Here is a 14,741-nt window from a genome sequence, read left to right on the forward strand (position 1 = left end):
GATTTTTCTAATATTTGTCGAGTAAATTTGAAAATTTTATTCGCTGAAGCTATTATCAAAATCGCTGAACGTCTGAGGACTTTTCATTTTAGAATTCCATTACCTTTTCACCATTTTTCTATTGTTCTATTGGTTTTTAATTTTTGGTTTCCACGCGAAATGTATTTCGTAAGTTATTAAAGTATTTACAGGTTGTTGGTTGGTTGGCTATATAATGTTCATACAGCTAACGTTTAAGCGATAAACTTATAATTATAAAACATATTTATAATTATTAAACATATTTGTTGAGATAATTTATCACTAGGAATGTTAGATCAATTTTTTCCATATACATCCCTTAGCGTACGATGATTGAATACCTACCTACTCAAGCATCAGCTAAATCAAACGTATAAAATAATCGGACAATAAACAATATTAATTAAATTAATAGAAAATAGATCAAGAATGACTACAATTAAATATAAAATCACATAAATCGATTCTATTTAAGGTAATGATAAATTGAATTTCACTTTCAAATTTTTATATAAATAATAAATTATGTATTACCTATTACCTACAATGTAATCAATACTTGTTCATAATAACAAATTGAATGAAAAATAAACATAAAAATGATATTTTGAAGTTAAAGTAAACAGATGCGGTAATTGATATATTATATGCATGCCATGTTTACAAGTAGCGACTTTTTCTTGTAAGTTTGAGCGTATGATGGAGTTTGAGACTCACTCAAACTTTATAGCTGGAGAGTTGAGTGGCTTTTTTGAGTACATATTTGAGGCACATTGAAAATATTATAGTTGATAACTTGCGAATATGTGGATGGTGAAATCGACAACCTGGCTGGGAGGTTGGAGGGCGTTAGTGACCTATGCAATTTTTAATTAGCAAAAAATGTTATTGAGGCACTTTGAAACCTACACCATTTCAAAGTCTTATATTCAATCATATGAAATATCATCGCCTGGCATGATTTGGTGAGGGCAAAAACAGCCTGGCAGGTGATTTTAATTTGCAATTTTTCCTATGCAAAAAATGTTCTTGAGGCACTTTGAAATCTACACTATTTTAAACTCTAATATTCAATCATACGAAATATCATCGCCTGGCATGATTTGGTGGGGCTAAAACAGCCTGGCAGGTGATTTAAATGCACTATTTAAATCATCTGCACTATTTAAATCACCTGCTAGGCTATTTTATTCCCCCACCAAATCATGCCAGGCGATGATATTTCGTATGATTGAATATTAAACTTTAAAATGGTGTAGGTTTCAAAGTGTCTCAGGAACATTTTTTACGTAAGAAAAATTGCATAGGTCAACTAACTAAAACTAAATTAAAAATTTCATAGGTCACTAACGCCCCCCATCCTCTCAGCCAGGTTATCGATTTCACCATCCACACATTCGCAAGTTATATACTCAATTATATACTCAAAAAAGCCACTCAGCTCTTAGACTAGTAAGTGTATTTGAGTCCACCATCAACAGTTGAAGTATTGATAAACGGATATGGTGGCATGAGTTGTCTTAACGAGGTACTTTCGCTATTAATGTTGTTTGTTAATCCAATAAAAATATAAGATTATAAGTAAATATTAATTTTTTATAATAGTTTAAGTCTTTATCTATGATGCTACGCTGAAGATTTATTTAACATTACGTGTAAATTAAATTTTTTTAATGTAAACATTTTTTACGGTTTTATGGAAAATTAAGATCTTGACACTTTACCTTGAATTATATTACTTTTGGTTGATTAGATAGTTTTAAAATAGCTAAAACAATGACTTTTTATTTATGGCTTTAAAATAGTTTATAAAATATATCATTGACCATGAATTTTATTAAGATATTTTTTACTCTAAGAAACCACGTAAAATTTTTTATTTAACTGCATTAAAATGGACTCCAAACATTTGGCAACGCTGCATAAGTGGGTGCTTCAGATCATTGGATAGCTGAATACATGCAATTTAAATTTTTACTTCCTTGGTATTTTTTATTTTGTTTAAACAAAAGTTTTTTTTTCGGAAAAAACATAGGAATCTTTTCCAAAAAATATGTAGTTTTATTCGTAAAAACACTGTAAGATTGTATTAATATAGGTATATCATTAGAAGTAAACTGTGAGATTAAAGTTACACTTGGATGTAACCATAAACAGTAGAAACACAACGTTGACTACTCACGCAAGAGTTATTATCAGCTAATATGATTAAGTCAAGCTAATTTTCTCTTATCAAGGTATACTAATTTTATTCCCAAGTTTGTAACGCTTGGAAATGTTGATGATACGATATAAATTTTTATTGGTATAAAATTACGTAATTAGTCCATTCCCGTTAGTCCACCCGGCTGTCCCTCTATCCGTGGATGCGATAATAAAAAAACGAAAAGAGATATCAAGCTGAAATTTTTAACAACATAGATAAGTAGGGTCCCAATATCTTGCAAACCGTTAGAGATAGAACAAAAGTTTAAAAGTAAAAAATGTTCGTTCTAAAAAAATAAACAACTATTTTTGAAATATTTTTGTTTACCCGTAAAGATGCAAATAAGGGAAAAATTGGTGTTGAAAAGAAACCAAAACACAGAGCTGGCTCATGAAAAACTTTTATTAAATTAATTTTTATTTAATTTAATAAAAAATATTTGCATAAAATTTTATTAAAATATTTTCCACGAATATCATTATAAACCAGAGAAGATAATAAATAGTATTTCATGAAATTAGTCCATTTTAATTCGAATATCATATATTTTGATATAGTTTATTGTTTATTATACGGGTATTATACACGGTGATTTTAAACCATCACTCACCATTATATTTCGCAATCGGTATGAAAACCCAGCATCGATCCATGTTTAGAGAGAATGAAATTATAGTAGACGTACGTACCTACTTAGTTTTTTTATACGAGGTCGCCTTCATGGTCAATCAGGGATCATCTTTCTTCTTTCAATTGGAACTACATATTTTTTTCATAGATTGTTCTTTAATCTTGTTCTTTGCCAAAAAAAAGCAAAAAAATTTTTTCCTAGTCCAGAATTTTGGCACCAGATTTGAGGTATTTTCAGGTTCAAAAGTTTTGCCCAGGAAAATTTATAACCAGTAGATTCTTAAAATAATAATTTTTTTTTACATTTTTTTATTTTTCATCGAGAACAAATTATGACTGATTGAAAAAGCGTAAAAAAAGCTACCGAAAAATTGTCTAAACAAAAGTTGTTTTTTACAGGAAAAAAAAAAAATATGTAGTTTTATTTAAAAAAAAAAAAAAAACAAAGTTAACTTTTTTTTGACCATGAAGAGTCTGTTCTCGTAAAAAACTAGAACACTGTGTTATCATCCCCTAAAAAAGAGTCGATAAGTGTTTTCCGAGTTTATAATTTTCCGCTTTCGAGACATAAGGGTTTCCTTTTTTTAAATCAGTTGTTTACTTATTATTATTTTGACATGGAATGAGAATTGGAATTACATCAGTTTCTATTAATATGTGTGAACAAAAACTGATTCTAAATGCCGCCGTAAATTGCCCGATATTATTTTTCAAATGTAGTAATAAGTCATTTAGATAAATAATGGTTAATTTTAAAATCATAAAATTGATTGTACGGCTAATTTTAAGATATTTATTATGCATGCCTTCACTTTCAGTGGCTTATTTGGTGTACGGACCCCATTAAATAATATACAAGTTTTAGTAATAACATAACATCTTCCTCGGCCTATTAATTACAAAAATGAAAATCACACTGTGACAAATTTTATTTTTAAGTTTAATAGTAAGTTCGACATGAATAAGCACATAATTGCTAAAACATTTTAAAATACTTGACAGATAAAATTTGTTATGATATGAATTTTCCAATTTTTAAACAAATATTAAAATGTAAAATCAATCAATACATATAATATGTTTAGTAAGTATTATAAATTTTGTTGATAATTGCATGGTTTTATTTTACGATTTAAAAAAATTCTTAGTTTTGGTAGGTAATTAAATTGGAACCATGGACGTAACGAGAGTAGAGTAGGTTAGCACAGCAGCGATCCCCTGAATATGAATTTTCTATTGATTTATTTATCTAAGTATTCGTTTATGCCAAACTAAGTACTGTTGAATTTATTAAATTTGTTTTTTGATGCTAGTTTTTTCAAACCAGCCCCAAAATGTTTTTCAGATCGCTCTGATCAAAAGCTCTTACGGCTAAAAAATTTTTTAACGAGTAGTTTTCGAGTATCTGGTAATCAGATATTGATCAGAACGATCTGTATAACATTTTGGAGAGGGGGAGTCCAACCTTGAACCAAATGGTGGATACGTCCATGGTTGGAACTATAAAACATTTTTTAAGAGCTATAAATTTAAAGAAAATATTATTTGTTGCATATTTGGAATATCTAATGAAATCTTTTGAAACATAATTACAAAGATTTGGATTATGTTTGACCGATTGATCGAACGAAAGGAGAATAGCCCTTTTTCTTCAAATTATACGAATTTCACTTTTTATGAAACTAATCTATCTTCCTAATTAATTTTTTTAATTTTTTCACGGAATTAATTGATTTTTATTTTAATCATGTAGTTTTTTTATTGAGGATGAAAATAACAGACATTTAGTACCTCATCGCGGCACTTAGATAAAAAACATCTTATTGAATTTCAAACTTAATGTTTAGAGAAAATATCTTATTTCCATCAAAATGGCTATATTGAATCCTCAAAAAAGCTGCATCGCAGTTAAAAAATACGCCTAAAGCTTTGCGTTTCTACTGTCGGTATAAATTTCAAATAATACCGAAAGGTCATGATAAATATGATATGGAGTCAAGTATTTAAGAATAATTCTTGCTGAATATTTTTGAAAATTTAAGGAATTTTTTTCAGAATAGTCGCTTAGATGATCCCAAATCGAAAGATTAATACAATTGCCGCATAAGTATTTTTTTATAGTAGGTAACTTCTGAAAATATCACCTCTTAATTATTTGAATCGGAATTTATGGGTTTCAGAGGAAGAAAATAGTTGGATTTTTAAATTTGTTTTTGTTAAAAACCATTTGATGTTTAAATCATATTCAATGAGGTAGGGTCATACCGATTCAATAATCATTTTTGAGGATTCAATAAGATTCGGTTGGTTACCCTTCGGATACAGAACGTTAAAAAAATCCTAAAATTGGTTTACCGAATATAATAAAATACACCTTTGCATGGCAGTTAAAAGGCAGGTATATAATTTTAAATCCGATTTCAATCGAATATTTTATGTGTCCTTTAGGATTCGTATGTTTATTGTTTATTGATAACGTTAAATATTAAAGATATTAATAGTTGAACGCAATAAAATGTTTCCGACGAAATATGTTAGATTTTTTTAAATAAATAACTGCTTTTGTAAATTCTTCTATCTCTGCCCCTTACCATTTTCAAATATTGAATTTACATTTCTGACGAATCTAGCCGATTTACAAAAAGAACAAATTTCTAATTTAAAGTCATCTATCAACTTTCTATACCTTATCAGCTATGAGCACAACTTTTAAATTCAAGGTCAAGGTCTCTTTAAGAGCCGTCTTAGAGCCAAATAAATTTGACTTAAACATTTTTCTGAATCTAGCTTACAAGATATTTCCTATTACAGACTAAAACGATCTACAGTAGAACCTCGATAAGTTAAAGTCCAAGGGAAACACAAAATATTTTAAGTTATAGAGGTTTTAAGTTATCAAGGGTCTATGTTAGGTAAAGGTTAATATAGAGGTATGTACATGTTTCTATGTACCCTAGTTAATATAGAGGTATGTACATGTTTCTATGTAGTTACTGAGGGCCTATACAGAGATTATTTATTTAAGTTATAGAGGTTGCGTATTTTAAGTTATAGAGGTTTTGGGCTCTGATGGGAAGGGAACATAGTATTTTTTGAAGTAACAGAGGTTTTTATATTACCGAGGTTTAAGTTATCGAGGTTCTACTGTACTTGATATACAGGGTGGACATTTTAATACATTATGGCTAATAGCTCTTTTTGTAGTTAACCAATCAAAAAATAACTTAAACAAAAGTTGTAGAGTTTGATGGGGGACATCTCTGACAGATTGGACCAAGTTCTCCGGGTTACTTTAATAGCCAGTTTAGATCCTAAAAGATAAAAGATAGAATAACACTCTAAATTAGGATCCTCATAAAAAAACGAACATTTTTTATTAAACACTAAAAATTTTTTTCGAAAATCGTCGAAAATAGTCAAATGATCTTGAAACTAGAATTACAGGTTAAAATCATGGACATAGGCGAATGTCCTCTAATGCCCTTGACAACTTTTGGCTAAAGTATTTTTCTGTAGTTAGCGTGTATTCATTCGATTAAATAATTACATATTTTATCGAAACCTAACAATTTTTCAAAATAATGTTTTAAATAGAAAATGTTAGAGGATCAAGTTTCTAATTTAAAGTGTTATTCTCTTTCACACCTTCTAGAAACTAAATGGGCAATTAAAGCAACCCGAAGAATTGCACCTATCAAACTCTAAAACTTTTGTTTAAGTTATTTTATGAAATGATCCACCATGTATATTAAAGTACGCTTATTAATACAGTATCAGAGTGTGTATCAAGTGTATTTCTTTCTGTTAAACTGCAGAACCGTATTGCCAGAGCATTACTAAATTTTTTCAAGATGTTATTTTGCTACATGACTTCATATAATAGATAATTTATTATTTGTATAAATAAATAATTACCTAATTATTTTAAAACACCCAACGGCTACATTACAAAGTAATATTACAGCGATATTAGTTTGTCTATTACCGAAGCGATGTAAGGCGTGGGTGGAGTGGGTCATTGGCTGCGGTCACGATGTTCGAGGCTGGTTAACTCAATCATAATTAACAAAGCGATTAATTATATTTCACAAATTTCACAAAAAGAAGAATATCAGATTATATCCCAAAACTTACGTTAGCGGCATAAATTAAAAATTCCTAGTCCCCGTATACAGGTCTGTTCAATACGATGTTACCCCGTAAATGGAAAACATTTTTTTCAAAAATCTTGCCCCTAAAATGAGCGAGATGTTTATTTTACAATCATAATATAAGACTAATATATAATTTAAAATAACTTATTATTAATTAAATATTACTATTATATTATGTTCTTAAAATACACGTCTCACTCATTTAATTGCTGACATTTTAGGACAACGTGTGTCTTTTAATTACATGATAACATCTTAATGAACAACCCTGTAATCAATTTTATCATCATGATTTTTGTTTCGAAAAACAGCACTAATTTTAATTAGAAATAAAATTTACGTACATAATTAAAATTTTATATAAAACAATGAAATATGTAATAAGCCTAATATAGAAGTAATAAAGCAATTGCTAATCTTTCAATTAAATTATCACGTAAATCACAACGTGATTTTTTGATAAACACAATCAAAACGCAAATTGATTTATTTACAAACCTACGTATAAAAAAAAATTCGCGATGAAGCCCACTTAACTTCTTTTTAAAGCCCGGCAGGGTTTTTATACCAGTATATGAAATATACCAAGGTATACTAAGTTTAGTCCCAAGTTTGTAACGCTTAAAAATATTGATGCTATGAACAAAATTTTGGTATAGGTGTTCATAAAATCACCTAATTAGTCCATTTTCGGTTGTCTGTCTGTCGTCTGTCGTCTGTCTGTCCGTCTGTCTCAAAAACAAAATAAGATATAAAGCTGAAATTTGTATAGCGTGCTGAGGACGTAAACAGTGAGGTCGAGTTCGTAAATGAGCAACAGGTCAATTAGGTCTTGGGTCCGTAGGACCTATCTTGTAAACCGTTAGAGATAAAACAAAAGTTTAAGTGTAAAAAATGTTCCATATAAAAAAATAAACAGCTTTTGTTTGAAACATTTTTTCTTAAACGTCACAGTTTATCCTAGAGAGCGCAAATTGTAGTATTATACGGGTATATCAGTTATATATGTGTGGCATGTATGTATGTGTAATGTTACCGGGTAATCAACACTGTCTATACATGGTATTTCAACAATTATCTCAGTCAATTGTTTGGTTTAACCTGTTCTTTTTAAATCTACGTTTTAAGGTGAACAAAAAGAAACTGTATTTTATAGATTCAAGAGGTCGTTTTAGAGAAAATACAGAAAACCCAAACAATTTGCAGATCAAACCACTTTTAGTTGGACCTAAAACATATTATGCTTATCTTAAAATGTAAGATGCGTTGGAAATTCAATACAATTTTCCGGTGGAAAACATTACCTCTAGATGAACACGTCATTTTAACTTTTTACAAGTAACTAAATTATTTAAAATAAAAATGATAATGAGTAAATATTTTCTTAGTATAAAAATTGATCACGCTGCTCTCGTATCTCTCACGTGATAATCTATCTACATAGAATGGGAGGTAAACAATAAAAATCATAAAAATGTTTACTTACTGAAATTATAAAATTAAAAAAAAAAAAATTTAAAAATTACCAAATAAAATAATTAAAATGAAAAGTAACTATGGGTAATTATTTCATCCATAAAATACAGAGAAACAATTCACGTTTTCTTTAACACAAATAATTAGTTTCAAGTACACATTTATTAAACATAATTTCAAAAAACACTATTTATTTTATTGTTACAAAAAAATAAATAAATTGTATATTCACAGAAACTGAAAAATAACTAGTTTGATAACGACTTCACTACTAAAAGTTACATGTATTGGACTCGACACTGTAACCATTGTTATTCAATAAAAATATAAACACTTTTTTTATTTTGTTCATTTACCTTTTATTATTGTACTGAATTGTTTTAGTAAATTTTATGTTAATAATATATTTATTATGATCATGTGCTCACAGCCCACCGCTATCCACACTCCACATAATAGAAGAGATCGATCAATGTTTTTTTTAATTTTATTTTTTTTTTTAATAAATCATATTTATTTATGTATGTACAAAAAGAAAATATAATTTTTTTAATAAAGGTAAAAATATTATAATCGTGTTTAGTGCTGAACTTATTATCGTGACTATTTGTTATTTTTAATTTTATAATAAGTAACCAACTATGTGTTTATCATTGAGAAACAATTTAATAAATAATAAAGATTTCATGGTGGAATATACGTCTACCTATTAAAAAATTTATTTTCATTTTTTTTAACAAACAGTAGCTAGTTGTTTTTTTTATACAGTGTGGGCGAGAAATATAGGCAAAAATTTGTGTATACGTTATTTGAAAGCAATATCCATGGCCACTACAGAAGCATATTCAACTTAAACGAAAGAATTGACAAAAATTATCAACGAAACGATAGACATTTATGCGCCGTTGGTGTTCCTTTTACACCGAAGTAAATATATTGTATTTTATAAATATAAAATTAGTTTAATATCTGATTCAATAATCTTCTAAAATCTAAATTGATTTAAATCCATAAACATAGAGAATGGACTGTACGTTTATATCTTACTGTACAGTAAATAAAAGCAGAAATTTACAAGAGAGATAAATCTATGTGCGGTCAGTTGATCGTTCTCTATGTCTGTGCTACAGAGAGAGACATTTGGCCCCAAGAGTGGACAATTTCTTGAGGATATTGCTTAGTCTATTCTCTATGCCTGTGTTTAAATCTCTATCACGGTGCAAAAGAAACACTAGTGCTTTTTTGGCAGATATTTGGTTACCTGGAGTTGAGTATCCTTGTATTGAGTATCCTTGCAATATCGTTAAATTAACAACTTGTAAAATTACCGAGGAGTAATAAAACCGAAAAGTAATAAAACTTGTGAGTAGCAGAATTCTAGCACTAAAGTCATTTTTCCCTCTCATTGAATATTTCTTTTTGTTTGATGCTTTGTATTGAATTTTTGTAATGTAGAAATATTAACACAAAAAAAGGATATGAGAAGGCTGGAAATTTGACATCTCCAAAAAATCTACCATCTACATCCTTGACAATAACTCTACACACAAAGCGATTTTCAGCCTTATAGCTTAATTTTGAGAGACTGTACAGATGTGTATTTTGTATTTTGTAAAATTTATTACTAACGTAATCGAGGGGTGCTACACTTATACCACTTTCCCATTTAAAACATCTGCTAATCAAAGACCATATTTACTTTTAAGATTAACTTAGGTTGATTTAAACTATATATCCTACGCGATGAGTTTCACGTCCATTTCATACTATTTTCATTTAAAACGTTTTTTACGTTGTATCCTATCTGGGCCACAACTGACTGTTTTCATAGCCACAAGACCACAACTGATACAAGAGAACTAAAAGTGATTTTTCAAAATTTTTAATTTTTAATCATCCCGGTATTTTATCTTCCCGTATGTGTCTGTGTGTGTGTGTACATACGTGCAGTAATTTTTTTCCTGTTCGCTGACGCGCGAACAAAAAATGGTATCGACTTCGTTATTATACTGGGAAGTTATTTGTGTGAATTCTAATGGTCGCACTAGGCCCACCTCTCGACTTGTCTTTTGATTAGACTGTGTTGTTTTCTTCGTTATTTCCGAGTATGCCCTTTATGTAGAGTAGGAAATCTCCAATTCGTTTGTTATTGTCATATTTTCTACACGTTGTTGATCATTTCCTGTGACCAGGCGAGACAATTTTCAGATATATAAGAGAAAATTTCATGCTTTCGAGTGATCAGGTGTAAGGTATTCCAGGGTGAAGTATCGATTTTATTTGACTTAGCTTATTTTAGTGTAGAGGAATTTCTAGCCAGGTTTTTGTTTTTTGGGTGAAGATTTTGGATTTTTTAATATTTATAAGGTCTTCAGTTGTGATTATTTTGTATTGGCTGTAAAACGCGCCCGGTAACAAGTTGCTTATGAGAATTTATGAAGCATATCAAATGTCTGGTAACAGATAAATATAACCGATTAAAATTGAGATAAAGCAAAGAAGAAAATTAATGAATTGGACTTGCCTCTATGAAAACAGAAGCAAAAGAAGATCATTCCGAATGCTTGTGAAGAAATATAGATCGTTATAATTAAGCATATGTGGGCTACACTTAAGCCACTTTGTAATTTCAAACACAATTTAAAATAATATTCGAGTTGAACATAAATAATATTAAATAAAAAATTCAAAGAAACCTCCGACGTAAAATTAGGTCAGATCGATTCGTTTATGGTATCGTAGTGCTTAAAAGGATGAACCGATTTTGATTTATTGTTTATTTGAAATGTAATTTGTTCAAGAATGTTCTTAGGTATGTTTCAAGATAATCTAATCAGCCATTTGAAGATTACCACTTTTTTCTAGTTGTTATCGAATACAAAATCCTAAACTTGCACTTACAACATAGATAGAAACACTCGATCAAATTACATTTCAAACAAAAAAAACAAAAAAAATCACAATCGATTTATCCGTTTAGGAACTACGATGTCACAGACAGGCACACAGATACGAATACATGTTAAACTTATAGCAGCCCTCTTTTAGTCGGGGGTTAAAAATGAATAAATATATACTGTACAGATGTAACAAACAATAAATAAATTTTACTTTATTTCGTCGACTCTGTTAATTTGGATTGTGAAAAGTGATTATACATTTCATTTCAGTTTCATATTCTTTAAGCTTCTACAGCGACAAGTATATACAATACGCATATTTACTCGGTAGAGAATTTTCACACTGGAACCTTACACACTCCATCAAAGCAAATTATTTAGGTCCGAATTTTAGTTTGTTTTAAATGTAGTATATATTGAAGTAAATAATATATGATATGTGTTGTATGATGGTCTGCACATATTAGACCGAGCAAATTATTTATTAATTATTAATTGATTTTCATAAAATTTTGAAACAAGTAGTTTCATAATGCAAAATTGTTGTTTTCTAAATTTTTTTTAAAATAATTTTCTGGACCTCTTACCTCACAGCACCTGGAAAATCCAGCTCGTTTCAGAATTTAACTAATACAAATTCCTAATTTTTCCGGTCTATATAAAATAATGTGTGTAGTGTGACTGGGTCTCAAGATAAATAAAATTACACCAACTTCTATTCGTACGTATTTACTGTACCCAATCTATATACATAAAAAATACACATACAGTTAAGTACTATACCTGTTTTAAATTGTGTAAACACACATACATTTTCTTAATCTTATCAGTATAAAAAACGCGTCTTATCATTCATAATAAAATATGGAACAAAGAATTATTATTATTAATTTAAATTCAGGTGATTTTAATACAGACTTGTTCATCATGTGATAAAACACAAATATTTATTTAAATAATTATAAATTGATGAATATAATAATGAGTTTATAAGATAAACATGACCGGCGAATAAAAATACTAAAATCAAAATTATGGACGTTAATTAGGCCCTAAAATATTTTCAATAGAAAAACATATGGCATTTCCTTACTTAATTAATTATTCTTTTATCAAGCAACAATCAATAATTGTATAATTGTTGTATAGGTTAATTTAAATATATTAATTGTTATACCTTCGCATGTAGATATCTTAGAGCAAGAGAAACATAAAAGTTTTACTAGCGAACAGGTACGTGAATTTTCTGTTCCGAAAAATACAGACTCAAGGTTACTCACACAAATGCCGGAACATCATCTAGGAAACAGGGGGCAGACATCCGGCGACATCTACGATAAAAGCCACTCCAAGTGGAAAGGTTAATCGGATAAAAACAACGGTCTACTACGTGAATCACCTAGGTGCACAAAGATTTCGCTCCCTATAGATGTGTAATATACTATTATTTTATACAAATCAATTTTGTAAATTTTTAAATTCCAACAGCCCATATAGTGTATTGAAAATTTAGCTCTATTTACAAAGAAAGCTGTGACAAAATATTTCTGTAGGTTATTAATCGTTTGAAAGTATTCACTATTTGCTAGTGAACTACCACTATTTGAAATAGTTGTATATTTCTCACTACAAATAGTGAACGCACTAGCAAATATTTCGTTTTTAGAGAGTATAGTGACATATCTTTTGAACTCGACCGATCATTTCATTTATTTGGGTACCTATTTGGAGAAATAAGATAGTATGTTAGTATGTGTGTATGTTAGTATGTTTGTATGTTAGTATATTAGTATGTAACGGAAACTTTGAACATGATTTTGATCCCCTTCAAAACGTTGGATTAGCTCGAAATTTGGTATACCTATCAAGGACTGACGACAATACAATAATATAATAAGCTCCAGATCAAGATAATAATATTATTTGATTATCTTGATCAGGATTTACAGGATTGACGATTTCCCTATCTGAAAATGTATACCTTTAATTGCGCTCCCACCATATTTATAGTGAATTTTTGATAAATAAATAATAATTTAAAATGCTAGAAAATACAAAATAAATAATAGTTAAAAAACTTAAATACACACTTTTGTAACTAGATTAAAAGGTAGAAAATAATTTCTATAAATTCCAAAAAATCGTTTTATCGTAAAAAAGCGTGGCGTGCTTCTTAAGATATTTTAATAATGACTTTTTTTAATCAATATTTGTCTATAAAATATTTACAATAATTGACCCCACGCTATTTTACGATTAAATTGATTATTTGAATTTAAAGAAATTATTTTCTACCTTTTAATTTAGCTAGTTTCAAAAGCGTGTTTTTTAATTTTTTAAACTATTATTTATTATTTTTGCCTCTCAATGATTAGGCTACTGGCTCTATATTTGATTGCCTATCTAAAGAATATTTAATTAATTTTATAAAATTAATTAGTAAAAATTTAATAATTGGTATAAATTTTAATTTTAGTAGATATATTATTAATTAACAAGTTATTATTTTATTAAATAAAGACATCTATATTTGGAGTTTTTTTTAATAAATCAAAAATAATAACAAATAGTTTAGTAAAACAATTGCCAAAACTATCAAAATCAGGCCAAGGTAAAAAATGTTGTCTAATAAATACATTCTTTCTTTTCTGGATGAATAAAACAATGTTAACATTGTTCATTATTTACCTTTTCTTGTAGACTATAATAGTGAAGAAAAGCCGTCTTCGACTCAATAAAACTAACTGATGAACCGACCGACTGGCTCACAGTATAAGCTCGTATAAAGCTACTGTACTTTTTATTTATTTAATTGCAAAAGTTTGTGAGAACGTAAAAGGGTCATCTTTCAATATCGCTCAGTGTTGTTAGACTGTCTGACGACTACGCCCACAAATATTTTTGATTTGTTTGCAAATAAGTCTTTTGCAAATATATTTATACCTATATTAAAGTTGATGCGTTTTAGCTTTTAGATAATTAAAATCTTTTTATACTTTTAAAAACTAGTATTTTAAAAAGCCTTTTTTATTTATTTTTATCAACATTTACAAGTTCATCGTATTTTATTTATAAAAAAATTTAACGTGATATACATATCAGAGACAACCTGACCGTTTTCGATGTATAGCGTTTGACAAAAAATAAGAATGGGTTTTTGCCGAAAATTCGTTATTGACGAAAATAATTATCATTTTGGGCTTCTGGTCAAAAATTTGATTTGAAAACCATATGATTTTATATTTGACCCATTCGATACATTTTTTGACTATTGACATTTTTGACTTAATTTCACTGTAATCGGATTTAGAAAAAAATACTGATATATCGAAGGTCAGGTCAGGTAAAAAATGT

At 28.6% G+C, this 14,741-nt stretch overlaps 1 protein-coding gene across 1 annotated transcript in view; it reads right to left on the minus strand.

Annotated features, from left to right (window-relative positions):
- LOC123298579 (cGMP-dependent protein kinase, isozyme 1-like) overlaps positions 1-8,974 on the minus strand; it is a 32,511-nt gene extending 23,537 nt beyond the window's left edge. Inside the window, exon 1 of the mRNA XM_044880637.1 lies at positions 8,538-8,974. The gene's annotated coding sequence lies outside the window, so the exon portion shown is untranslated. The remainder of the gene's footprint in view (positions 1-8,537) is intronic.
- Positions 8,975-14,741: the final 5,767 nt, after the last annotated feature.

The sequence above is a fragment of the Chrysoperla carnea genome, chromosome 1 (assembly GCF_905475395.1).
Source record: "Chrysoperla carnea chromosome 1, inChrCarn1.1, whole genome shotgun sequence".
In the NCBI taxonomy this organism is placed as follows: domain Eukaryota; kingdom Metazoa; phylum Arthropoda; class Insecta; order Neuroptera; family Chrysopidae; genus Chrysoperla; species Chrysoperla carnea.